The following is a 27,897-nucleotide window of genomic DNA, read 5'->3' on the forward strand; positions in this document are numbered from 1 at the left end:
ACTTACATTACATTTAAGGTACTGGGACGATATACACATCATTACATAACATCACCTTCCCCGCCCCCCCACCTGGACGCAGGACAACGATACACACATCATTACATAACATCACACTTGTCCAACGGAAGGCAGGTGGGCATAGACAGTGCGTTAGTATGGTACATATTATCTGGTACATTAACTGGTTATTGACTGGTAGCGGAACCTTGATTTCCTTGTTAGCCGTTATCATTAATTGTACTTCATCCATTATTTTACACAAATACAGTGGCCATTCAGCATAAAAAAAAGTAATTCTTATTATAAATTCACTATCTCACATTAACATAGCTCATTTTAGACTCGCTCTGCCAAACAGAAGTCCTTTGTGGGGACCACCTCTTTGTAAGGCCCTTTTAAGACTCCCGGGTGCATTTCCTTTTTAAGGCGCCATCTTTGATGCAGGAGGATTCCACGAGGCTTCTCCTTGGGCGCCGCCATCTTTAATGCTCTGCAGCTCCGACACGATGCCGCCGCCATCTTCTTCTCCGCCGCTCCGGATGCCCTCCGCCGCCGCAGCCTCTGCTCCCCTCCGCTGCCACCTGACTTGCCGCCTCTCCTGCGGCCGTCGTGGCCTCTCCAGCGGCCGCACTTGCCGCGTCCCCCCGCGGCCTCCGTAGCGGCCTCCCCTGCGGCTGCCATGGCCGCCGACCGACGCTACCAGCTCCTCGGCGGGGCCCGCCCAATGGCTTCTTCCCTGCGGGGCCCTTCCAAACCGCCACCCCTGGATCCCTCAGCACCCCGCCCGCAGTGCCCCGCCGGCTCACCCCCCCCCCCCCCACCCCCACTAGGCCCCTCTGTGCAGGGCTGCTTGCCTGTGGGGGCTGGGGCTGCAGGGTCTCTGTGTGAGGTCCGGGCCTGGGACTTGCCTGTGGGGGCTGGGGCTGCAGGGTCGCTGTGTGAGGTCCGGGCCTGGGACTTGCCTGTGGGGATTAAGGCTGCAGGGCCTCTGTGTGAGGTCCGGGCCTGGGACTTGCCTGTGGGTGGATTGAGGCTGCAGCTCCAGCTCGGTCGGCGCTGCTCTCTGGGGACCCGGGGCACGGCAGCACCCCGGGGAACAGCAGCCTGTGGAGTGATGAAGTCTTCCCAGCTCCCACGGACCGTCCCCATCCACCTTCGGCCGAGGGGTGTCGGCCCATCGCCTGCAACGACCCACAAAGGTAAAGCGTGCGTCTCGTCCCCGTGGGATACCTGCACCATCGCTCTGCCGAGAACAGGTATTAGTTCCCTGGTGTAAGTACGCAGCTTCACCATGACCGGGACCAGCTTGGGTCGTGCAGCTGGGTTAATCCACAGTTTATGAAAAGTTCTCCGACTCATCAGCGACGGATCCGAGCCCGTGTCCACTTCCATACTCACTGGGACTCTGTTGATTTTTACTTCACTTATCACTGGGGGCGAATCGTCAGTACACGTGTACAGTCCAAGCACCTCATCTTCTTCTACCTGCTCCCTGCTCCTCGCTGAACAGTGGATCATCCCCCATCTCCTCAGCCACACGGTGAGTCCGATTTCTTTTACACATACGCTGAAGATGACCTTTAACGTGGCAGGTATTGCACGTGTATTCTGCAAACCTGCACTGGTGAGCCCCATGGCTTCCTCCACAGCGCCAGCATGGTGCTGCTTGATTGGCCTCCCTCGGCGGACTCTGAGCTCCAGGATCCCGAGGACCATGCTCTCTGTCCCGGGCAGAGCCACATTCTGCAGTTTTGTCCGTGGTGGGCGCTATCCTGTGGACAGTGCCTGCCGGGTTCGAGACTGTGTGGATTATTTGCTTGGTGCTGCAAGTCGAAGTCATATATGCCCGGCTGATGGTGATGGCCTTTGTCAGGGTAACTGTGGGTTCCGTGGCCAGCAGCTTGTGAAGGAGGCCCTCGTGGCCAATCCCCAAGACGAAAACGTCCCGCAAAGCCTCGTCAAGGTATGCGCCAAAATCACATGGCGCCGCGAGTCTCCTGAGGTCCGCAGCATATTTGGTGATATCCTGGCCCTCGGGTCTGCAGTGATGGTAAAATTTATATCTGGCCGTGAGGATGCTCTCCTTCGGTTTCAACTGGTCACTGAGTTCAGTCAGCTCCTCGTATGACTTGTCCCTGGTGCTCCCAGGTGCCAGCAAATCCCTGACGAGACAGTAAACCTCATCTCCACAACTGGAAAGCAATATCGCCTTACGCTTCTCTCTCATTGCGTTTGTGTCCTCCATCAGGTCATTTGCTGTGAAGTAGTACTCGAGCCTTTCTGTAAAGGCCTCCCAATCATTGCCCACGGTAAAATCCTTTAGCGAGCCCAGAGTAGCCATGGTTGCGTGGAGTTCGTCCGCTTCCTCGTTGCCAATGTGATGTATGTAGCACACAAATCACTGACTCCACACGGTCTGGTGTAAGTCTAACTGCTGTGACCTTCGTCCTTTATTGTTCAGCTCCAGAGTGCTCCACAGGTGTGGTGGTCAGCCTTATATAGCCCTTGTTACAGGTACTACCAGGGTTTCCCACTGCAGCGCCCTCTGTGGTGTGGCATAGTACTTACATTACATTTAAGGTACTGGGACGATACACACATCATTACATAACAATCAGCTCCTCACGAAAGAGCCACCACAGGCACTTTCCTGCGGTCTGGAGGGGTTCGTGGGCATGATTGCATAGCAAGCCTGATTGTCTGGCCCTAGGTCAGCGTACAGCCCCTCATCGTCCTCTTCCTCTCTCTCCTGAGGTGGAGCATCAGTGCCTTCTGGCAATTCTTGGCCCCTTCTGATAGCCAGGTTGTGCACCATGGAGCACAAGACCACGAATTTACCTACTTGCTCAGGGTTGTATTGTAGTTCCCCTCCTGAGTGGTCCAGACATCTGAAGCGCTGCTTAAGCACAGTTATTGTTTTGTGGACCACATTGCTTGCGTCTCTGTGGCTCTGGTTGTATCGCTTCTTGGCCTCGGTGTGGGTGTCATGCAGGGGGGGGGTCATCAGCCAGGTGGCTAAGCCTTATCGGTTATTAGCAAGCATCCAGCATTGTCCTTGTGGCTGACTCTTAAACATGTCAGAGACAGTGCTCTCAAGCAGGATGTGAACCTCATCGAAGGTGCCCAGACATTTGGCATTCACTGCCATGGTGATCTGGTTCTGGTTGATAACTGGTTGGCCCGTCAGGGAGTGAAATCCTTTTCTGTTACGAAAATGCTCCGGGCCCTAAGAAGGTGGCCGCATGGTGATGTGAGTGCACTGTATAGCTCCCTGCACCCTGGGGAACTTAGCAATGTGGTAGAATGCACCAACCCTGTCAGTCTGAGCCTCCGTGGTCATGGGGAAGCTGATAAAGTCCATCCTTCGCACATACAGGGCCTCCGTGACCTGTCTAATGCAGCGATGGGTTGCATGGTGAGACAGAGGACAAATCTCGACCGCAGAGGCCCGAAAGGAACCGGACATGTAGAAAAATAGTGCCATAGTGACCTTGACCTCGATCGACACTGATGTACTGATGGCAGGCTGCATATGTGGCCTGATGAACTCACATATATCTTTGATCACCACCTTGTGGAAGCGCAGTCTCTGAAGGCAGGTGTGGTCGGACACGTCAAGGTAAGACATCTTTTCCTTGTGCATGCGGGGTGTGTATGGTCTGGCCCTCCTCCTCATTCTTGTACATCTTAAATTTGGGACATGATGATGTGCATTACACATTGAGCCATCTGCACTCTGCAGCATCTACGTATTAATCGATGCAAGCTGAGAAATGGCTGGCCCCATTGCAATGAAAGTATAGTAGTGATTGATCAGAAGCAATAATTTCCTTACTAAAATACAGCCAGAGTAAACCCCCAATAATCCAGAGTCTGAAAATATGTCTGTTGAGATGGTCACTTCACCTGAGAAGAACTCCAGAGTCAATGCAAACTCCCCTAAAGTTGAAGCAGCCTTTTAAAAATGGCAGCCACACAGCTAGCTTTAGTTCAGAACAGTTCCACTTTTTCTGGGCGGTTTTTTGGGCGAGCGATATTGTGGGCGATATGTGTGCGAGATGGTGAAAGTGACGGTGGGCGATCTCCTGGGCGTTCGTTTAGCCAAATGTGCTTTTTATGACAAAAACAAATGGGCGGGCGGTATTATTGAATCTCGGCGTTAATTCCGTGTGGAAAATAACGCTTGCCGATATTATGGGTGTTGATTTCGCCCATTCTGATGATTCCTAAAAAAAGTGGGCGGGCGGTATTATTTTTTTCCCACCGTTACGCACATGGGGAAAGTAGTGCTCACCGATAAGTTTCCGAAAAATGCACGTCAGTTTCCATTTTGTGGCTAATTGGGCGATATATGGGCATTATATGTCATTTCAGCAGTAAAATGGCTGTTAAGTGGGCATTAAGCATGCAAAAAACATGGAAAATCTAGCCCTTAGACTTGGGTGTATAGGGCACAATTTCAAAATTGGCAGATGACACAAAACTTGGAAGTATAGTGATAGACTTCAAGAGGATATAGACAGGCTGGTGAAATGGGCGGACACATGGCAGATTAAATTTAAGGCAGAAAAGTGCGAAGTGATACATTTTGGTAGGAAGAATGAGGAGAGGCAATATAAACTAAAGGATACAATTCTAAAGGGGGTGCATGAACAAAGAGACCTTTGGGTATATGTGCATAAATCATTGCAGGTGGTAGTGCAGGTTGAGAAAGTGGCTACAAAAGCATATGGGATCCTGGGCTTCATAAATAGAGGCAGAGTGTACAAAAGCAAGGAAGTTATGATGAACCTGTATAAAACCTCAACTGGAGTATTGTGTCCAATTCTGGGCACTGCACATTAGGAAGGATGTGAAGGCCTTAGAGAGGGTGCAGAAAAGATTTACAAGAATGGTTCCTGAGATGAGGGACGTCAGTTACGTGGATAGACTGGAGAAGCTGGGGTTGCTCTCCTTAGAGCAGAGAAGATTGAGAGATTTGCTAGAGGTGTTCAAAATCATGAAGGGTCTGGACAAAGTAGATTGAAACTGTTCCTATTGGTGGAAGGGTCGAGAACTAGAGGGCACAGATTTAAAGTGATTGGCAGAAGAACCAAAGGCGACATGAGAAAAAACTTTTTTACGCAGCGAGTAGTTAGGATCTGGAATGCACTGCCTGGAAGGGTGGTGGAGGCAAACTCAATCGTGGCTTTCAAAAGGGAATTGCATCAGTACCTGAAGGAAAATAATTTGTAGGGCTACGGGGAAAGGGTAGGGGAGTGGGACTAGCTGAAGTGCTCCAGCAGCGAGTTGGCATGGGCTCGACGGGCCGAATGGCCTTCTGTGCTGTAACCCAATCCATCACTCTATGATTCTAGCAGGAGGCACTCAATCAGACAACAGATTAAACAAGTCCAGAGTTTGTGTTCTTTTATATATGCATGCCATCAATGAGAATGACTTAATGTCAAATGTCTTCAAACTGTAACAGCAGAAGTAAAGATGAACTCAAAATCAAAAACCGCAAGTGTGATGAGAGATTAGAAAACTTCCCTCTTGCTCACGTTTGCACACAGTACTCTTATCAAAAGCAGTTAATGCTATGTTTTAATAACTACTAAAATGGAGCTGGATGAAATGAAATGAGATAAGAATAGAATAGGTAATGACAGATCAAACAGTCGATTGAATGGTATAGTCCCCATACTGCTGAGGCCCTGGAAATGTCATCTGTGGAATTCATCTAGCTAGGATTAAATAATGTAGATTCTAATGTTGGAATAGTATCTTGGCATTTCAGTTAATTGCCTTTGGGAGACGGAAACTTTTCACAAGGCTTGCAAATTTTACCTGTAGTTATCCTCCTTCCTCAGGAGATTAGTTTGAAGTAATGCCCATGACAGTGCACTTTGTACATGCAAAGTTCAATTAGCAGGAACAGGTTTCATGATCCAAATGATTTTCTTCCAGTTTCTTACTATTTTTTCTTGAGTAAAGATGATGTACGGTTGTGTAGGATTGTCCACGGTTGAATTCAGTTTCTTTTCTCCGATGTCTTTTTAGATAAACATTACTAACTTGGAGTAGGCTTGATTTCTGTCACTGCAGGGCCAGGTAATGAGAAGGAGGCATTTTAGATAACTTATAAGGCAAAGAGTGACTCCACAATCACCCATGCCCTTTGAAGCAAGAAATATTAACTGAATTGAACAAACAAATCAAACCCAAAGTCTGACCCAAAGTGCTGCATTTTAAAACAATAGTTTAAAAGCATTCACTAGCTCACTGTGTAAAAGCATTGAACCATCCAGGCCAGGAAGGTTCCAAGTTCCAGGTGATGTCCCCTTCAGTTGAATAATCTGTCAATATTCATGAACCAGATTTACATGAAGAATGGCTACATACAACTGGAGTGTGCTCAAGACACATGGAACCATCTATCCAGTATCAGATCGTGGCCCCCCCGACCTGCGAGAGAACACCTCCGCAGTGTTGTGTATAGAAGAACTCCACGAGGCTGAGTACTGTGAGCTAAACTTAATGTGACCTTAGTCTTCTTTATTACAACTCCAGAGTGCCTAAACAACATGGCAGCCAACCTTTTATACTGGCCCTGAACGTGTATGCAGGGTGACCATTAGAACTCCAGCAGTCGCGCCCTCTGGTGGCAAGTATTATATAGTTACATACATACCACGCAGGTCGGGCTATAAAAGAGCTTGAGCGGCGTACCACTTCAACCTCCAGCGCGAGCTGCTCCATGTGTGCGACAATTTTGAGATGGGCAACTGGGTCGCCATTTTGGAGTGTGGGCAGGAACATCGGCGGGGCCAAGGTACAGAGGAGTGGGAAGCTCGGGGCGGATGAGCGGCAAGAGTTTGTGGCGTACGTGCAGCAAGAGATCGTGGTGGAGGAGCGGCGAGAGATCGTAGTGGAGGAGCGGTGTGAGATCGCGGCGGAGGCGAGGCGAATGTTTGGCAGAGGAGCGTCGAGAGATCGTGGCGTAGGTGAGGCGAATGTTTGTGGTGGAGGAACGGCGAGAGATTGTGGCGGAGGTGTGGCAAATGAGGGTACAGGGCCCAGAAGAGCCGAGGGCCCAGGGGCAGCACAGGCCAGCCCACACTGCGATATGTGGGCACGTTAGATCCGTGCAGCAGAGCAGGTCTCCAGTCGTCCTGGTTAACCCTAGCCACTGGAAAAAGGCCTAGCTCTGTCAAGCCCGTGTGCAACGATCACAATACGTTAAAAAAATTCACGTACAGGCATCTTCCACCCCCTCAATTAGAGTTCAAGACTGGAACATCGGGTCCTTCATTGAAACACCTGTGAACTCGTGGAAGCAAGTCATCCTCGTTCGAGGGACTGCCTATGATGATGATGATCAGATGGAAATGTGAAAATGGATGAAATGGCTTCCTATCTAGGTTTATGACATTTCTCTGCCCTCTCAAGTTTTTTTAAGCCTTTGAGATAGATCTATCTTCAGTTTAATTATTTTTAGCTGGAATGTCTGAGTAAAAGTGGAGTTTGAGATGGAACCACGAAATACAGTTACAGTTTTCATTAAACAAATTTCCTGAGTTGCAGCATTCCTGATGCTAATGCACAATTCTCACTGCTAGGAATCAGCACCCAAGAAACTGCATCCTGCCTCTTTTTCAGAAAACAGATTAATACTAATAATTTTAGTTAAGTAGAATTCTGTCTCATTTGTTTATTAATGCATTAGAATTCATACTTCGTATTCTAAAAAAACTGTTTTTCATCCCTAGGATTAGAAACAGAAAATAGGTGCAGGAGTAGGCCATTTGGTCCTTCTAGCTGCATCACCATTCAATATGATCATGGCTGATCATGCAACTTCAGTACCCCATTCCTGCTTTCTCTCCATACCCCTTGATCCCTTTAGCAGTAAGGGCCACATCTAACTCCCTCTTGAATATATCTAACGAAATGGCCTCAACGACTTTCTGTGGTAGAGAATTCCACAGGTTCACAATTCTCTGAGTGAAGAAGTTTCTCCTCACCTCGGTCCTAAATGGCATACCCCTTATACTTAGACTGTGACCCCTGGTTCTGGACTTCCCCAAAATTGGGAACATTCTTCCTGCATCTAACCTGTCCAATCTGGGGAAGTCCAGAACCAGGGGTCACAGTCTGAGGATAAGGGGTAAGCCATTTAGGACCGAGATGAGGAGAAACTTCTTCACCCAGAGAGTGGTGAACCTGTGGAATTCTCTACCACAGAAAGTAGTTGAGGCCAATTCACTAAATATATTCAAAAGGGAGTTAGATGAAGTCCTTACTACTCGGGGGATCAAGGGTTATGGCGAGAAAGCAGGAAGTGGGTACTGAAGTTTCATGTTCAGCCATGAACTCATTGAATGGCGGTGCAGGCTAGAAGGGCTGAATGGCCTGCTCCTGCACCTATTTTCTATGTTTCTATCCCGTCAGAATTTTATTTGTTTCTATGAGATCCCCTCTCATTCTTCTAAATTCCAGTGACTATAAGCCTAGTCGACCCAGTCTTTCTTCATAGGTCAGTCCCACCATCCCGGGAATCAGTCTGGTGAACCTTCGCTGCACTCCCTCAATAGCAAGAATGTCCTTCCTCAGATTAGGAGACCAAAACTGCACACAATACTCAAGGTGTGGTCTCACCAAGGCCCTGTACAACTGTAGCAACACCTCCCTGCTCCTATACTCAAATCCCCTCACTATGAAGGCCAACATGCCATTTGCCTTCTTCACTCCCTGCTGTACCTGCATGCCTACCTTCAATGACTGATGTACCATGACACCCAAGTATCGTTACACCTCCCCTTTTACTAATCTGTCACCATTCAGATAATAATCTGCCTGCCTGTTTTTGCCACCAAAGTGGATAACCTCACATTTATCTACATTATACTGCATCTGCCATGCATTTGCCCACTCACCTAACCTGTCCAAGTCACTCTGCAGGCTCTTAGCATCCTCCTCACAGCTCACACCGCCACCCAGTTTAGTGTCATCTACAAACTTGGAGATATTACATTCAATTCCTTCGTCTAAATCATTAATGTATACTGTAAATAACTAGGGTCCCAGCACTGAACCTTGCAGTACCTCACTAGTCACTGCCTGCCATTCTGAAAAGGACTGGTTTATTCCTACTCTTTGCTTCCTGTCTGCCAACCAGTTCTTTATCCATGTCAATACATTACTCCCAATACCATGTGCTTTAATTTTACACACTAATCTCATGTGTGGGACCTTGTCAAAAAGCCTTTTAAAAGTCCAAAAACACCACATCCACTGGTTCTCCCTTGTCCACTCTACTAGTTACAGCCTCAAAAAATTCTAGAAGATTTGTCAAGCATGATTTCCCTTTCATAAATCCATGCCGACTTGGACCGATCCTGTCACTGCTTTCCAAATGCGCTGCTATTACATCTTTAATAATTGATTCCAACATTTTCCCCACTACCGATGTCAGGCTAACCGGTCTATAATTACCCGTTTACTCTCTCCCTCCTTTTTTAAAAAGAGGGGTTACATTAGCTACCCTCCAATCCGTAGGAACTGATCCAGAGTCTATAGAATGTTGGAAAATGATCACCAATGCATCCACTGTTTCTAGGGCCATTTCCTTAAGTACTCTGGAATGCAGACTATCAGGCCCTGGGGATTTATTGGCCTTCAATCCCATCAATTTCCCTTACACAATTTCCTGACTAATAAGAATTTCCTTCAGTTGCTCCTTTTCGCTAGACCCTCGGTCCCCTAGTATTTCCTTAGTGAAGACAGAACCAAAGTATTTGTTCAATTGGTCTGCCATTTCTTTGTTCCCCATTATAAAGTCACCTGATTCTGACTGCAAGGGACCTGCATGGCAGGAAATATTAAAGATTTACATTTATATAGCACCAATCATGACTACTGGATGGCCCAAAGTGCTTTGCAGTCAATGAAATACATTTTGAACTGTAGTTGCTATGTATTTAACCTCTTATAACCTACATCACACCTGTCCACCAGAGGGCCTACCTGTTGGAGTCCCAAGGAATCCCAGCATCCCTTGGGAGCACAGTATATAAGCAGGCCATCCATGAGATACCTGCACTCTGGAACTATAATAAAGGAGCTAAAGTCACACTTGCTCATTATACACAGTACTCGGTCTGACCATTTATTATGAGTGTAACAATTGGTGACGAGGTAATGAACAACCGCGCAAAAATGCAAAGAACAGTCGGCATCCTGGGGAAGTTCTCAGAGGGGGATGATTGGGAGGTCTTCGTGGAGAGACTCGACCAATACTTCGTGGCCAACGAGCTGGAAGGGGCCGAGAATGCAACCAAATGAAGGCGATCCTCCTAACTGTCTGTGGGGCAGCGGAGGCAGAGCAGCGTCGTTGGAGAGGCCTACAAGAGGCCAGCGTCGAGTCGGGGAGGCAGTGGGAGTTCGAGAGGCGGAGCAGCGTCGTCGGAGAGGCCAGCCGATGCAGCTGCAGCAGGGAGGCAAAAAGAAGTAGAAAGAAATCGAAAGGTGACGTCACAGCCAAGGAGGTAAGTGATTGGTAAGTAGTTTTTCTTTTTCTTTTCTATATCAGTAAGTAACATTTAGCATTGTTGTTGCCAAATTAAGTTTATCTAAGGGTTAAGTCATCGCAGGAGAGCTCGGACACGTGTTATGCTCCTCCTGTACTATGTGGAAAGTCAGGTGTGCGGGAAGTGCATCCGCCTGCAGCTCCTGACGGACCGCATTGCGGCACTGGAGCTGCGGGTGGATTCACTCTGGAGCATCCACGATGTTGAGAATGACGTGAATAGCACGTTTAGTGAGTTGGTCTTACTGCAAGTAAAGGGTACACAGCCAGATAGGGAATGGATGACCAACAGGAAGAGCGGTGCAAGGAAGGCAGTGCAGGGGTCCCCTGCAGTCATCCCCCTGAAAAACAGATACACCGCTTTGGGTACTGTTGGGGGTGGATGACTCATCAGGGGAGGGCAGCAGCAGCCAAGTTCATGGCACCGTGGGTGGCTCTGCTGCACAGGAGGGCAGCAAAAAGAGTGGGAGAACTATAGTGATAGGGGATTCAATTGTAAGGGGAATAGATAGACGTTTCTGCGGCCGCAACCAAGACTCCAGGATGGTATATTGCCTCCCTGGTGCAAGGGTCAAGGATGTCTTGGAGAGGGTGCAGGGCATTCTGAAAAGGGAGGGTGAACAGCCAGTTGTCGTGGTGCATATAGGTACCAACGATATAGGTAATAAATGGGATGAGGTCCTACAAGACGAATTTAGGGAGCTAGGAGCTAAATTAAAAAATAGGACCTCAAAAGTAGTAATCTCAGGATTGCTACCAGTGCCTCGTGCTAGTCAGAGTAGGAATCGCAGGATAGCTCTGGCTTGAGGAGTGGTGCAGCATGGAGGGATTCAAATTCCTGGGACATTGGAACCGGTTCTGGGAGAGGTGGGACCAGTACAAACCGAACGGTCTGCACCTGGGCAGCACCGGAACCAATGTCCTAGGGGGAGTGTTTGCTAGTGCTGTTGGGGAGGAGTTAAACTTATATGGCAGGGGGATGGGAACCTATGCAGGAAGATAGAGGGAAGTAGAATGAGGGCAGAAGCAAAAGATAGAAAGAAGAAAACTAAAAGTGGAGGGCAGAGAAACCTAAGGCAAAAAGCAAAAAGGGCCACATTACACCAAAATTCTCAAGGGGCAACGTGTGTTAGAAAGACAAGCCTGAAGGCTCTGTGGCTCAATGCGAGGAGTATTCGGAATAAGATGGACGAATTAACTGCGCAGATAGCAGTTAATGGGTATGATGTAATTGGCATCACGGAGACATGGCTCCAGGGTGACCAAGGCTGGGAACTCAACAGCCAGGGGTATTCAACATTTGGGAAGGATAGACAGAAAGGAAAAGGAGGTGGGGTGGCATTGCTGGTTAAAGAGGAAATTAATGCAATCGTAAAAAAGGACATTAGCTTGGATGATGTAGAATCGTTATGGGTGGAGCTACGGAATACCAAGGGGCAGAAAACGCTAGTGGAAGTTGTGTACAGACCACCAAACAGTAGTAGTAAGGTTGGGGGCAGCATCAAACAAGAAATTAGGGATGCGTGCAATAAAGGTACAGCAGTTATCATGGGTGACTTTAATCTACATATTGATTGGGCTAACCAAATTGGTAGTAATGCGGTGGAGGAGGATTTCCTGGAGTGTATTAGGGATGGTTTTCTAGACCAATATGTCGAGGAACCAACCAGGGAGCTGGCCTTCCGAGACTGGGTATTGTGTAATGAGAAGGGACTAATTAGCAATCTTGTTGTGCGAGGCCCCTTGGGGAAGAGTGACCATAACATGGTAGAATTCTTTATTAGGATGGAGAGTGACACAGTTAATTCAGAAACTAGGGTCCTGAACTTAAGGAAAGGTAACTTCGAAGGTTTGAGGCGTGAATTGGCTAGAATAGACTGACGAGTGATATTTAAAGGGTTGACGGCGGATAAGCAATGGCAAACATTTAAAGATCACATGAATGAACTTCAGCAATTGTACATCCCTGTCTGGAGTAAAAATAAAACGGTGAAGGTGGCTCAATCGTGGCTAACAAGGGAAATTAAGGATAGTGTTAAATCTAAGGAAGAGGCATATAAATTGGCCAGAAAAAGCTACAAACCAGAGGACTGGGAGAAATTTAGAATTCGGCAAAGGAGGACAAAGGGTTTAAATAAGAGGGGGAAAATAGAGTACGAGAAGAAGCTTGCCGGGAACGTAAAAACTGACTTCAAAAGCTTCTATAGATATGTGAAGAGAAAAAGATTAGCGAAGACAAACGTAGGTCCCTTGCAGTCGAATTCAAGTGAATTGATAATGGGGAACAAAGAAATGGCAGACCTATTGAACAAATACTTTGGTTCTGTCTTCACGAAGGAAGACACAAATAACCTTCCGGTGGTACTAGGGGACCGAGGGTCTAGTGAGAAGGAGGAACTGAAGGATATCCTTATTAGGCGGGAAATTGTGTTAGGGAAATTGATGGGATTGAAGGCCGATAAATCCTCGGGTCCTGATAGTCTGCATCCCAGAGTATTAAGGAAGTAGTCTTAGAAATAGTGGATGCATTGGTGATCATTTTCCAATAGTCTATCGACTCTGGATCAGTTCCTATGGACTGGAGGGTAGTTAATGTAACACCACTTTTTAAAAAGGGAGGGAGAGAGAAAGTGGGTAATTATAGACCGGTTAGCCTGACATCAGTAGTGGGGAAAATGTTGGAATCAATTATTAAGGATGAAATAGTAGCGCAGTTGGAAAGCATTGATGGGATCAGTCCAAGTCAGCATGGATTTATGAAGGGGAAATCATGCTTGATAAATTTTCTGGAATTTTTTGACGATGTAACGAGTAGAGTGGACAAGGGAGAACCAGTGGATGTTGTGTATTTGGACTTTCAAAAGGCTTTTGACTAGGTCCCACACAAGAGATTGGTGTGCAAAATCAAAGCACATGGTATTGGGGATAATATACTGACAAGGATAGAGATCTGGTTGGCTGACAGGAAGCAGAGAGTCAGGATAAACGGGTCCTTTTCAGAATGGCAGGCAGTGACTAGTGGAGTGCCGCAAGACTCAGTGCTGGGATCCCAGCTCTTTACAATATACTTCAATGATTTAGATGAAGGAATTGAGTGTAATATCTTCAAGTTTGCAGATGCCACTAAATTGGGTGGTGGTGTGAGCTGTGAGGGGGATGCTAGGAGGCTGCAGGGTGACTTGGACAGGTTAGGTGAGTGGGCAAATGCATGGCAGATGCAATATAATGTGGATAATTCTGAGGTTATCCACTTTGGGGGCAAAAACGCAAAGACAGAATATTATCTGAATGGTGGCAAATTAGGAAAAGGGGAGGTGCAACGAGACCTGGGTGTCATGGTTCATCAGTTATTGAAAGTTGGCATATTGGTACAGCAGGCGGTGAAGAAGGCAAATGGTATGTTGGCCTTCATAGCTGGTGGATTTGAGTATAGTAGCAGGGAGGTCTTACTGCAGTTAGAAACATAGAAACATAGAAAATAGATGCAGGAGCAGGCCATTCGGCCCTTCTAGCCTGCACCGCCATTCAATGAGTTCATGGCTGAACATGCAACTTCAGTTCCCCATTCCTGCTTTCTCAACATACCCCTTGATTCCCCTAGTAGTAAGGACTTCATCTCACTCCTTTTTGAATATATTTAGTGAATTGGCCTCAACAACTTTCTGTGGTAGAGAATTCCACAGGTTCACCACTCTCTGGGTGAAGAAATTCCTCCTCATCTCGGTCCTAAATGGCTTCCCCTTATCCTTAGACTGTGTCCCCTGGTTCTGGACTTCCCCAACATTGGGAACATTCTTCCTGCATCTAACCTGTCGAACCCCGTCAGAATTTTAAACGTTTCTATGAGGTCCCCTCTCATTCTTCTGAACTCCAGTGAATACAAGCCCAGTTGATCCAGTCTTTCTTGATAGGTCAGTCCCGCCATCCCGGGAATCAGTCTGGTGAACCTTCGCTGCACTCCCTCAATAGCAAGAATGTCCTTCCTCAGGTTAGGAGACCAAAACTGTACACAATACTCCAGGTGTGGCCTCATCAAGGCCCTGTACAATTGTAGCAACACCTCCCTGCCCCTGTACAAAAATTCCCTCGCTATGAAGGCCAACATGCCATTTGCTTTCTTAACCGCCTGCTGTACCTGCATGCCAACCTTCAATGACTGATGTACCATGACACCCAGGTCTCTTTGCACCTCCCCTTTTCCTAATCTGTCACCATTCAGATAATAGTCTGTCTCTCTGTTTTTACCACCAAAGTGGATAACCTCACATTTATCCACATTATACTTCATCTGCCATGCATTTGCCCACTCACATAACCTATCCAAGTCACTCTGCAGCCTCATAGCATCCTCCTCGCAGCTCACACTGCCACCCAACTTAGTGTCATCCGCAAATTTGGAGATACTACATTTAATCCCCTCATCTAAATCATTAATGTCGTGTAAACAGCTGGGGTTCCAGCACAGAACCTTGCGGTACCCCACTAGTCACTGCCTGCCATTCTGAAAAGTCCCCATTTACTCCTACTCTTTGCTTCCTGTCTGACAACCAGTTCTCAATCCATGTCAGCACACTACCCCCAATCTCATGTGCTTTAACTTTGCACATTAATCTCTTGTGTGGGACCTTGTCGAAAGCCTTCTGAAAGTCCAAATATACCACATCAACTGGTTCTCCCTTGTCCACTCTACTGGAAACATCCTCAAAAAATTCCAGAAGATTTGTCAAGCATGATTTCCCTTTCACAAATCCATGCTGACTTGGACCTATCATATCACCTCTTTCCAAATGCACTGCTATGACATCCTTAATAATTGATTCCATCATTTTACCCACTACCGATGTCAGGCTGACCGGTCTATAATTCCCTGTTTTCTCTCTCCCTCCTTTTTTAAAAAGTGGGGTTACATTGGCTACCCTCCACTCCATAGGAACTGATCCAGAGTCAATGGAATGTTGGAAAATGACTGTCAATGCATCCACTATTTCCAAGGCCACCTCCTTAAGTACTCTGGGATGCAGTCCATCAGGCCCTGGGGATTTATCGGCCTTCAATCCCATCAATTTCCCCATCATAATTTCCCGACTAATAAGGATTTCCCTCAGTTCCTCCTCCTTACTAGACCCTCCGACCCCTTTTATATCCGGAAGGTTGTTTGTGTCCTCCTCAGTGAATACCGAGTCAAAGTACTTGTTCAATTGGTCCGCCATTTCTTTGTTCCCCGTTATGACTTCCACTGATTCTGACTGCAGGGGACCTACGTTTGTCTTTACTAACCTTTTTCTCTTTACATATCGATAGAAACTTTTGCAATCCGTCTTAATGTTCCCTGCAAGCTTCTTCTCGTACTCCATTTTCCCTGCCCTCATCAAACCCTTTGTCCTCCTCTGCTGAGTTCTAAATTTCTCCCAGTCCCCGGGTTCGCTGTTATTTCTGGCCAATTTGTATGCCACTTCCTTGGCTTTAATGCTATCCCTGATTTCCCTTGATAGCCACGGTTGAGCCACCTTCCCTTTTTGTACAGGGCCTTGCTGAGGCTTCACCTCCTAATTGAGGAAGGACATTCTTGCTATTGAGGGAGTACAGCGAAGATTCACCAAACTGATTTCCGGGATGGCAGGCCTGACATATGAGGAGAGACTGGATCAACTGGGCCTTTATAAATTGGAGTTTAGAAGGATGAGATGGGATCTCATAGAAACATATAAAATTCTGACGGGACGGGACAGGTTAGATGCGGGTAAAATGTTCCCGATGTTGGGAACCAGGGGCACAGTCTTAGTATAAGGGGTAGGCCATTTAGAACTGAGATGAGGAGAAACTTCTTCACTCAGAGAGTTGTTAACCTGTGGAATTCTCTGTCGCAGAGAGTTGTTGATGCCAGTTCATTGGATATATTCAAGAGGGAGTTAGATAGAGCCCTTACGGCTAAGGGGAGCAAGGGGTATGGAGAGAAAGCAGGAAGGGGGTACTGAGGGAATGATCAGCCATGATCTTATAGAATGGTAGTGCAGGCTCGAAGGGCCAAATGGCCTACTCCTGCACCTATTTTCTATGTTTCTATGTAACCTATGGCCTCATGAAGAATCTCCTGGACCCAGCTAAACCAACAGAGAAATCCTCCGAAGAAGTGTACGCTGGTCCGGGAGCACCTAAATCCCAAGGAAAGCGTTTTGATGGCGAGATATCGGTTCTACACATGTCAACGATCGGAGGGCCAGGACGTGGCAAGTTACATCGCCGAACTAAGGCGCCTTGCAGGACATTGTGAGTTTAAGGGATTCATAGAACAAATGCTCAGATACTTTTTTGTACTGGTCATCGGACATGAGACTGTAGAAACTCCGAATCTGAGTAAAGCCATAACGATAGCCCAGGCATTTATGTCCACCAGCGACAACACCAAGCAGATTTCGCAGAACAAACAAGTTTCAGCCAGTACTGTGCATAAACTAACGTCGGTTTTGAGTAGAAATGTACAGGACGGAACGTACACGCCGGCTGCTGTGGCCCGACCTCAATTGACCCAGAATCCGGCATCATCTGTTAATGCGAGGCAGTTAATACCTGTTGGCGCTGCAGGTGTCATCATTGGCCCCATCAATGCCGCTTTAAGCACTGTGCGTGCAATGGTTGCAGAACAATGGGACACCTCCAACGAATGTGCAGGCGAGCTGCAAACTCTGCAAACCACCACGTTGCAGAGGAAGATCCATCCACATGGATCAGATGGAATTGGAAACTCGTACGGAGGAGGCAGAAATGTACGGGGTACACACGTTCACGACGAAATGCCCACCAATAATGTTGAAAGTTAAACTGAATGGTATTCCAGTGTCTATGGAGCTGGACATGGGGGCAAGTCAGTCCATAATGAGTAAAACGGTCTTCGACAGGCTGTGGGGAAAGAAGGCACACAGCCCAAGCTCAGCCCCATTCACACCAAACTAAGGACTTACACAAAGGAACTAATCCCTGTAATTGGCAGTGCTGAAGTCAAAATCTCCTATGATGGAGCAGTACACCAACTCCCGCTGTGGATTGTGCCAGGGGATGGCCCCGCGTTGTTTGGCAGAAGCTGGCCGTGGAAAATCCGCTGGAACTGGGACGACAACCAAGTGCTTTCGTCCGTCAACGACACCCCATGTACCCAGGTTCTAAGCAAATTTCGTTCGTTATTTGAGCCAGGCATTGGAAGCTTCTTGGGGGCGAAAGTGCAGATCCATTTGGTCCCCAGTACGCGACCCATCCACAAGGCTCAGGCGGTACCATACATGATGCGTGAAATTGAGCTAGACAGACTGCAACGCGAGGGCAGCATCGCGCAGGTGGAGTTCAATGACTGGGCCAGTCCGATTGTTCTGGACTCAACAAGGAAGGTACGTTTAGAATTTGCGGAGAATATAAAGTAATGATTAACCGTTTTTCGCTGCAGGACCAGTACCCGCTACCCAAGGCAGATGACCTATTCGTGACTCTGGCTGGAGGGAAGACGTTCACCAAACTGGACCTGACCTCGCCTACATGACGCAGGAGCTGGAGGAATCTTTGAAAAGCCTCAGCTGCATCAACACGCACAAAGGTCTGTTTATCTACAACCGGTGCCCGTTTGGGATTCGGTCGACCGCAGCGATCTTCCAGCGGAACATGGAGAGCCTGCTAAAGTCGGTTCCTTGCACAGTGGTCTTCCAGGACGATATATCGGTTACAGGTCGGGACACCATGGAGCACTTGAAGAACCTGGAGGAGGTTCTTAGTCGGTTGGATCGCGTGGGGCTCAGGTTGAAATGCTCGAAGTGTGTTTTCCTGGCACAGGACCTCAAATTCTTAGGAAGGAGAATTGCAGCAGATGGCATCAGACCCACCGACGCCAAGACGGAGGGCATCAAGAATGTGGCGCGACCACAGAATGTGACGGAGCTGCAGTCGTTCCTGGGACTCCTTAACTACTTCGGTAATTTCCTACCTGTGTTATGCACCCTGCTAGAACCCCTACATGCGCTACTGCGCAAGGGAGACGACTGGGTGTGGGGGAATTCACAAGAGGCTGCCTTTAAGAAATCCAGAAACCTCTTGTGTTCTAACAAACTGCTTGTCCTGTATAACCCATGTAAACGATTAGTGTTAGCTTGCTATGCGTCGTCATACAGGGTCGGGTGTGTGTTACAACAGGCTAATGAATCGGGAATTTTGCAACCAGTTGCGTATGCATGCAGGAGTTTGTCCAAGGCCGAAAGGGCCTACAGCATGGTTGAAAAAGAGGCTCTGGTGTGCGTTTACGGGGTGAAAAAAATGCACCAGTACTTATTTGGGCTCAAGTTCGAGATTGAAACTGACCACATGCTGCTCATATTGCTATTCTCGGAGAGGAAAGGGATTAACACCAATGTCTCTGCCCGCATCCAAAGATGGGCGCTCATGCTGTCGGCATACAACTATGTAATGTGCCACAGACCAGGCACAGAGAACTGCGCAGATGCTCTCAGTCGGCTACCACTGCCCACCACCGGGGTGGAAATGGCACAGCCAGCAGATTTGCTCATGGTCATGGAGGCATTTGAGAATGAGAAATCCCCCACTCAGAGGGTGACAGCAGTGCTGTTGAAGACTGACCCACTCAGAGGGACTGGCTGTAGACAGTCGGCCACCGCTCTGAGTGGTTTGTTGCCATTGTGAGAGAAGGGCGCAAGCGCAGTGCGATCCAACTGTAACAGTTGTGGGAGGCGGAAGTTTGTTCGGAGCAGAGACCGAGGGCCTGGGGGAGAGAGACTGAGCCGGAACACTCTCCGAATAAAGCAAAAACAAATACAAGTAGCTGGATGTTTTTGAGACTACCTGTTTCCCTGCTCCCAGGCAGGCTGTGTTGACAGGTACTGTGCCGGTTTGGCCGAGAATTGTGTGTAACTTTTTACTCTGTTTCAGAACTCTTCAGTAAAGCGCGTCCCTTTTACATTCAAATCACCACGGGTCTGATCCTGATCATTTGATTGGATATGCCCGTCTAACGAATTAGGTCATTACTTTTCCATCCATCTTTTGCCAGTTTCTGTTACACTTATTACATAGTGTTATATGTGAGCATTAAAACTCCTTTTAGCTACATGCTCATTGTTATTTAGGCATTGGAGCTTTTTTGTGTTAATGTTTGTTTTTACTATTTTGAGCAAATGATTTAGTAAGGCAAAGAACCGCAAGTATTGCTTCTTGCATTCCTCCAACTCTGGCCGTTTGTACATCCCCCACCCGCTTTGCCCCACCACTGGCGGCCGTGCACTCAGCCGTTTCGGCTTTAAGGTCAAGACTTTACTCCCGAAACCCCTCCACCTCTCTCTCTCCTTTTAAGATCTTCCTTAAACAGAGCTTTAAGCACAGAGCTTGGTGAATCTGCTAAACACAGTGGCTTTCTAAACAGCGATGATGTGATTTAGGTGAGAGTGGGAATTTAGGTGGGGGCAGGAGGAAGACAGTGCTAAGTAATTTAAACTAAGGGGCAACAGTAATAAGTAAATATGTAAGTAATTAGATGTAAGGGACTAAAATTAAAATTAGCTAAGAAGATACCAACATTAAAGGGATCCAAATGCATTTACTAAAAATCTGGTATGCATAAATAATTAAATCATATAGGAATAAAGGGATACTAAAGTAAATATATATATCTATCTATCTCTGTTATTGTAGCATAAGTAGATAGACGTAAGGAAAATGGTGGGATGGCTTAGACCCGTTGCCTGCAATTCCTGTGCCATGTGGGAACTCCAGGTCACTTTCTGGATAACCAGGAGTGCAGAATGTGCTTCCAGTTCCTCAGAGTTTCTGAGCTTGAGGAACGATTGGAGTCACTGCAGGCCAAAAGAGAAGCTGAGAATTTCTTGGAGCGCATGTTCCAAGAGATGGTCACCCCAAAGCTACAAGAGTTCAGGAGTGGGGCCATTGGGCAGGTTAGGGCAAGCCAGGCATTGCAGGAATCCTCCGGGAGTGTGGCACACTCATACTGGCTTTCAGTAAGGGTAACGACACCTTGCTGGAGTGCAGTGTCGAGCACATCCACGGACGTAGCTGATCAGGTTATGGGGGATAGGGGAACAACCAGAAGTTATGGACCATGTTGGAATGACATAAGTAAGAAAAGGGTCCTACAGACAGCATTTCAGGAGCTAGGGAGGAAGTTAAGAAGCAAGACCTCAAAGGTAGTAATCGCTGAATTACTCCCAGTGTCGTGTGCTAATGAGAATAGGAAAAGGCCGATAAGACAGGTTAATGTGTGGCTGGAGAACTGGTGCAGGAGGGAGATTCCTAGGCCATTGGGACCAGTTCTGGAGCAGGAACGACCTGTACAAGATGGGTAGGTTGCACCTCAACAGGGCTGGGACCAATGCCCTCGCAGAGAGGTTAACTAGTGCTGTGGGGGAGCATTTAACCTAATTCGACAGAAGGATGGGCACTAGGATGAAACTCTTTTGAGTTTATCTGCAAAACATAAAGACATTAAACGGTGCCACCCGACCTGGGTGACACTCCAGACATTTACAAGGCCCTTTTTTTCCCCCCCTTTTTTGTTTTTTTTTTGTTTTTTTTGGGCACTAAAATCACAATTTTTCCCCAGTGCCCCCTATAAAAGGGAAGGGGACACTAAAAGCACCGGCAATTAAAACAAATTAACTTTAAAACGTAAAATCAAATTAAAATTTGGTTGCCGGGCGTGATGATGCACTCCAGTCCCTCCGGTGCCCACCTCTCGCGGAAGGCCGCGAGCGTACCGGTGGACACCGCGTGCTCCATCTGGGCACTAGGATGAAGCATTGGAGAGGAAATACAAGGTGCACAGAGGATTGAGAGACAAACAGAATTAAAATAATGAATAATTCAGAAATAGGAGGGATCAGACAGTCGGTGGGGAGCAGACTAAGATGGGTTGGGAGTGCATGTGCATAAATGCCAGAGTGTGGTAAATAAGGTTGATGAGCTGCAGGCACAAGTAACTATGTGGAATTATGATGTGGCACTAATGGAGACTAATCAAGGGAAGGAATGGACACTTAATCCTGGCTACAATGTATTGCAATGATGGGGTGGGGGGGAAAGAGGGGGTGGCAGTATTGATTAAAGATACTGTTACATAACTAGAAAGGGATGATGCACTTGAGGGTTCAAAGACCCAATATACTTGATTAAAATTAAGGAACTATAGAGGAGCTCTCATACTGCTGCGTGTATATGATAGGCCACGAAATAGTGGGAAGGAGATAGAGGAGCAAATTTACAGGCAAATTGCAGAATGATGCAACAATTTTAGACTAGTGATAATGGGGGATTTCAATTATCCGAATATAGACTGGGAAAAATAACAGTTTAAAGGGCAAAGTGGAGGAATTCCTGAAATGTGTACAAGAGAACTTTCTTGATCAGTATGTTTCCAGCTCAATGAGGAAGGATGCAGTGCTGGATCTGATTCTGGGGAATGAAGTGGAGAATGTTGCAGTGTGAGTGCATTTGGGAAATAGTGATTACAATATTAGGTTTAGAGAAGTCATGGAAAAGGACAAGGGGAAATCATGTGAAAATACTCAACTGGAGGACGGCTAATTACAGTGAGTTGGAACGTGATGTGGCCCAGGTGGATTGGAATTAAAGATTGGAAGGTAAAACAGTAAATGAGCAATGGGAGGCCTTCAAAGAGGAGATAGTTTGGGTACAGGCTAGACATATTCTCACGAGGGGGAAATAAGGGCATTCAAAGCTAGAGCTCCCTGATGACTAAAGATGAAAAGATTAAAATCAAACAGAAAAGGGTCAGGCTCATAATTCAGTAGAGAACCAGGCTGAATACCAAAAGTACAGGGGAGCACTAATGATGTAATTAAGGGGCAAAGAGATGTATAATAGATCAGCAGGTAACAAAAGGGAACCCCAAAGTCTTTGATAAACACATAACTAGTAAAAGGGTGGTCAAAGGAAGGGTGTGGCTGATTAGGGACCAAAAAGGAGACCTTGTGGAGGCAGAGGGCATAGCTGAGTTACTAAATGAGTACTTTACATCTGTCTTCACTAAAGAAGAAATGCTGCCAATGTTGCAGTAAAGGAGAAGGTAGTAGTGAAATTGGATAGGATAAAAATAAAGAGGTGCATCATAGGTTGCTGTGGGAAGTAAAGGTGGAAATTATGGAGGCTCCAGCCACAATTTTCCAATCCTCCTTGGATATGGGAGTGGTGCCAGAGGACTGGAGGATTGCAAATGTTGCACCCGTGTGTTTTTTTTTAAAAGGAGGGAGGGGAAGAGGGACAATGTTCCCTCTAATTGTTTTTTTTTAAGTGCGCGGTCCCTTTAACTGGGTGCGCGACCCATTCAAATTTTTTCACATGCGCGATTTCTTCCCTGTAGAAGCCGTTGATGGCCTGCGGGGGACCTCCAACTAGCGGGAACATTGGCGAGGGATAAACCCTGCCGCTACAGGCTAGTCAGCCTAACGTCGGTGCTGGGGAAGCATTCATCTGGGCCAAAATTAATTGGCACTTGGAAAAATATGGGTTAATAAACGAAAGTCAGCATGGATTTGTTAAAGGCAAATCGTGTTTGATTGAGTTTGTTGTTGAAATAGTGGAGAGGGTTGATGAGGGTAGTGTGGTTGATATCCTGTATGTGGATTTTCAAAGGCGTTTGATAAAGTACCATATAATTTCCAGCGTCTGCTGTATTTTGCCTATTGTACCATATCGTAAACTTGTTAGCAAAATTGAAGCCCATGAGATTAAAGGGGCAGTTGCTGTGTGGATGCAATATTTGCTAAGAGACAGAAAGCAGTGAGTAGTGATGAATGGTTGTTTTTCAGACTGGAGGAAAGTGTGCTGTGGTGTCCCCCAGGAGCTGGTGTTGGGATTATTTCTCATTTTGATATATATTGGTGATCTGTTATTCAGGGCATAATTTCAAAGTTTGAAGATGAAACGAAATGTGGAAATATAGTAAACAGTGAGGAGGATAGTCGCAGACATCAGGAGGACACAGACAGACTGGTGAAATGTGTAGACCCATGGCAGATGGCATTTAATGCAGAGAAGTGTGAAACGATTCATTTTTGTACAAGAATGAGGAGAGGCAACGTAAATTAAATGGAGTATTTTAAAGAGGGTGCATGAACCGAGACTTTGGGGAGCGGTCGTGTACATAACACAAGTCTTTGAAGGTGACGGAACAAGTTGAGAAGGCTGTTAAAATCTCATACAGGATCCATGACTTTATAAATAGAGGCCTATAGTACAAAAGCAAGGAAATATGCTAAATCTTTAACAACAACTTGCATTTATATAGCACCTTTAACAACTCACAAAGCACTTCACAGGAGCATTATCAAACAAAATTTGACACCGACCCACATAAAGAGATACATTAGGACAGATGACCTAAAGCCTGGTCAAAGAGGTAGGTTTTAAGGAGCATCTTAAAGGAGGAGAGAGAGGTAGAGAGGTGACGTTTAGGGAGGGATTTCCTGAACTTGGGGTCTAGCCAGCTGAAGGCACGGCTGACAATGGTGGAGAGATTTAAAATTGGGAATGTACAAGAGGCCAGAATTGGAGGAGTGCAGATTTCTCGGAGGGTTGTAGGGCTGGAGGAGGTCATGGAGAGATTTGAAATCAAGGATGAGAATGTTAAAATCGAGGCATTGCTGGAATGGGAGTCAGTGTAGGTCAGCGAGTACAGGGGTGATGGGTGAACGGGGCTTGGTGCAAGCTGGGATACGGGCAGCCGAGTTTTGGATGAGCTCAAGTTGACAGAGGGTAGAGCATGGGAGGCCGGCCAGGAGTGCATTGAAATAATCAAGTCTAGAGGTAACAAAGGCACGGACTGTGGCGGGGCGAAGTTGGTCGATGTTACGGAGGTGAAAGTAGGTGGCCTTGGTGACCGAGCTTATATGTAGTCGGAAGCTCATCTCGGAAGTTTCTGCTCATCCAGTACTCGATGTCGGACAAATAATCAGAGACAATGGAGGGGTCGAGAGAAGTGGTGGTGAGGTAGAGCTGGGTGTCGTCAGCATACATGTGGAAACTAACATTGTGTTTTTGGATGATGTCGCTGAGGGGCAGCATGTAGATGAGAAATACGAGGTAGCCAAGGATAGATCCTCGGGGGACTCCAGAGGTAACGGTGCGGGAGCGGGAAGAGAAGTAATTGTAGGTGATTCTCTGTCCATGATTGGGTAAGAATGGAACCAGGCGAGGGCAGTCCCACCCAGCTGTATGTCGGAAGAGAGGTGTAGTCAACCGTGGCAAAGGCTGCAGACATGTTGAGAAGGATGAAGTGGGCTAGCTTACCACAGTCACGTAGGATGTAATTTGTGACTTTAATAAGGGTTGTTTAAGTAATGTGGCCGAGGTAGAAATCTGATTGGATGGATTCAAGCATGGAGTTGCGGGAAAGATGGGCACAAATTTGTGAGACGACAACACGTTCAAGGGCTTTGGAGAGGGGCTGGTAGTTTTCAAGGACGTAGGGGTCATGGTTTTTTGAGGAGAGGGGTGATGACGGAAGATTTGATGGGGAGGGGAACAGTACCCGAGGAGAGGGAACTGTTAACAATATCAGCTACCATGGGGCTCGGGCCCAGCTGGGGTTTTGTGGCTAATTCTGGACACCACACTTTAGGGGGGATGTCAAGGTCTTGGAAAGGGTGCAGAGGGGAGTTACTAGAATGGTACCTGGAATGAAAGGCATGTTGGGTGGAGAGACCCCGTTAGGTGGTTCACGGGGTTGGGGGTAATATATTAGCATGGATAGAGGATTGGTTAACTAACAGAGAACAGAGAGTTGGGATAAACGGTTCATTCTCTGGTTGGCAACTAGTAACTAGTGGGGTGCTGCAGGGATCAGTGCTGGGACCCCAACTATTTACAATTTATATTAACGCCTTGGAAGAAGGGACTGAGTGTAACGTAGCCAAGTTTGCTGATGATACAAAGATGGGAGGAAAAGCAATGTGTGAGGAGGACACACAAAATCTGCAAAAGGACATAGACAGGCTAAGTGAGTGGGCAAAAACTTGGCAAATGGAGTATAATGTTGGAAAGTGTGAGGTCATGCACTTTGGCAGAAAAATAATCAAAAAGCAAGTTATTATTTAAATGGAGAAAGATTGCAAAGTGCCGCAGTACAGCAAGACCTGGGGGTACTTGTACATGAAACACAAAAGGATAGTATGCAGGTACAGCAAGTGATCAGGAAGGCCAATGGTATCTTGGCCTTTATTGCAAAGGGGATGGAGTATAAAAGCAGGGAAGTCTTACTACAGCTATATAAGGTACTGGTGAGGCCACACCTGGAATATTGCATGCAATTTTAGTTTCCATATTTACGAAAGGATATACTTGCTTTGGAGGCAGTTCAGCGAAAGTTCACTAGGTTGATTCCGGGGATGAGAGGGTTGACATGAGGAAAGGTTGACTAGGTTGGGCCTCTACTCATTGGAATTCAGAAGAATGAGAAGTGATCTTATCGAAACTTATAAGATTATGAGGGTGCTTGACAAGGTGGATACAGAGAGGATGTTTCCACTGATGGGGAAGACTAGAACTAGCGGGCATGATCTTAGAATAAGGGATCGCCCATTTAAAACAGAGATGGAGAAATTTATTCTCTGAGGGTTGTGAATCTGTGGAATTCGCTGCCTCAGAGAACTGTGGAAGCTGGGACATTGAATACATTTAAGACAGAAATAGACAGTTTCTTAAAAGATAAGGGAATAAGGGGTTCTGGGGAGCCATGATCTTATTGAATGGCAGAGCAGGCTCGAGGGGCCGTATGGCCTATTCCTGTTCCTATTTCTTATGTTCTTACTAGAGAAACTGGGGTTATTCTCAGAGCAGACAAGGTTAAGGAGAGGTTTGATAGAGGTGTACAAAATCATGAAGGGTTTTGATAGATTAAACAGAAAAAACTGTTTCCAGTGGTAGAAGGGTCATTAACACGAGGACATTGTTCTAAGGTAATTGGCAAAAAGATTTAAGGTAATTGGTTGGACACGGCTCGCTAGAATAACATGCATGTTGTGATGGTGTGTTCCTGCCCACCACTACCTGACTGTTCCACAGGTAGCATGTGGGAGAGTGACTCGGCTCGCTGCAGGATCTGACACCCTGGCTGACCAGCTCTGGAGAGACTAGCTGGATCAGAGGAAGTTGTTTCTTTCTTTTCCTCTCTGTTGTCTCCCAGCCTCTCCTAAACAACAACTTGCATTTATATAGCGCTTTAACATAGTAAAACAACCCAAGATGCTTCACAGGAACAAAATTTGACACCATCTAAACAAGATATTAGGGCAGATGACCAAAAACCTGGTCAAAGAGGTAGGTTTTAAGGAGCATCTTTAAGGAGAAAAGAGAGGCGGAGAGGTTTAGTCAGGAAATTCCAGAGCTTGGGGCCGAGGCAGCTGAAGGCACGGCCACCAATGGTGGAACGATTTAAAATCGGGGATGCTTGAGGCCAGAGTTAGATGACACTTGCAACATTGTTCACCACAGTACGTAGCAAAGTAGCTGTAAAAAAGCATTGCATCAAGATGGAAAGACATCAAGGCACTGAATCAGATGGCAGTCAAATTCTGGTACTCAACCAAGTGTGTGCCTCGATGATGATTGACTTGAGCATCAAAAGCAAACCTGACCTTGCCCTCGCATGATGTCACGTGTGCACTTCCAGCAAATGTCACTGGATCTCGCACGCCTAGATTCTCTCTTCTAGATTGTAGTTTATTGTGAGCTTTTTTTTTACAATTAGTTATTTTAAAATTAAGCGTACAGCTCTTTCTTAGGAATTACATGTCACAAAAGAACAGAATTCACCATTAATTTCCAGTAGGAGGAAGCAATTGTCACATTATCCGGCTGCTATTTTCAGCAGGATAGACTTGAGGCTAGTGGAGCTTTAATAGTGCTAACAATTGTAGATATAAATTGTTTGTGATTTAGCATTAAGAAGCTTAAAGGGAAAAGTAAATCTCTTATCATGAGGTAAATAAACCTTGTTGTTTGGCTAAAATTTTACTAAAGGAGATTACATTTTTTTAGAAAGGATAGGAAAAGAAAAAGTGGGTGGAGGACCAGTATTAATAACATGTACCATTGTGCTCATAGAAAGGGATCTAAATGAGCATAATTAGCAGGTTGGAATCACGACAGGTAAAGATACACAATGGCGGAAGGAATTTTTATAGACTCTGATGACTTAGAGAAATATATAGGCAGTTGAGGGAAGTCTGTAAGAGAAAATATGTGGCAATGCTGGGTCATTATTATCCTGCATCTACTTTGGGAGATAAATACCTCCATAAATA

At 46.5% G+C, this 27,897-nt stretch overlaps 1 protein-coding gene across 9 annotated transcripts in view; it reads left to right on the top strand.

Moving 5' to 3' along the window:
• The first annotated feature begins 912 nt into the window (after positions 1–912).
• c2h18orf54 (chromosome 2 C18orf54 homolog) overlaps positions 913–27,897 on the top strand; it is a 74,374-nt gene continuing 47,389 nt past the window's right edge. For 4 of the 9 annotated variants that reach the window (XR_011587897.1, XM_070862068.1, XM_070862110.1 and 1 more), the window contains exon 1: positions 19,303–19,443. The gene's annotated coding sequence lies outside the window, so the exon portion shown is untranslated. Of the gene's footprint in view, positions 1,544–3,379; positions 3,623–19,302; positions 19,444–19,620; positions 19,648–19,976; positions 20,002–27,294; positions 27,319–27,897 lie in introns of those variants that run through there. The other 5 variants (XM_070862075.1, XM_070862085.1, XM_070862081.1 and 2 more) reach the window with 5 other exon arrangements.

This window comes from Pristiophorus japonicus, chromosome 2, assembly GCF_044704955.1.
Source record: "Pristiophorus japonicus isolate sPriJap1 chromosome 2, sPriJap1.hap1, whole genome shotgun sequence".
NCBI lineage: Eukaryota > Metazoa > Chordata > Chondrichthyes > Pristiophoridae > Pristiophorus > Pristiophorus japonicus.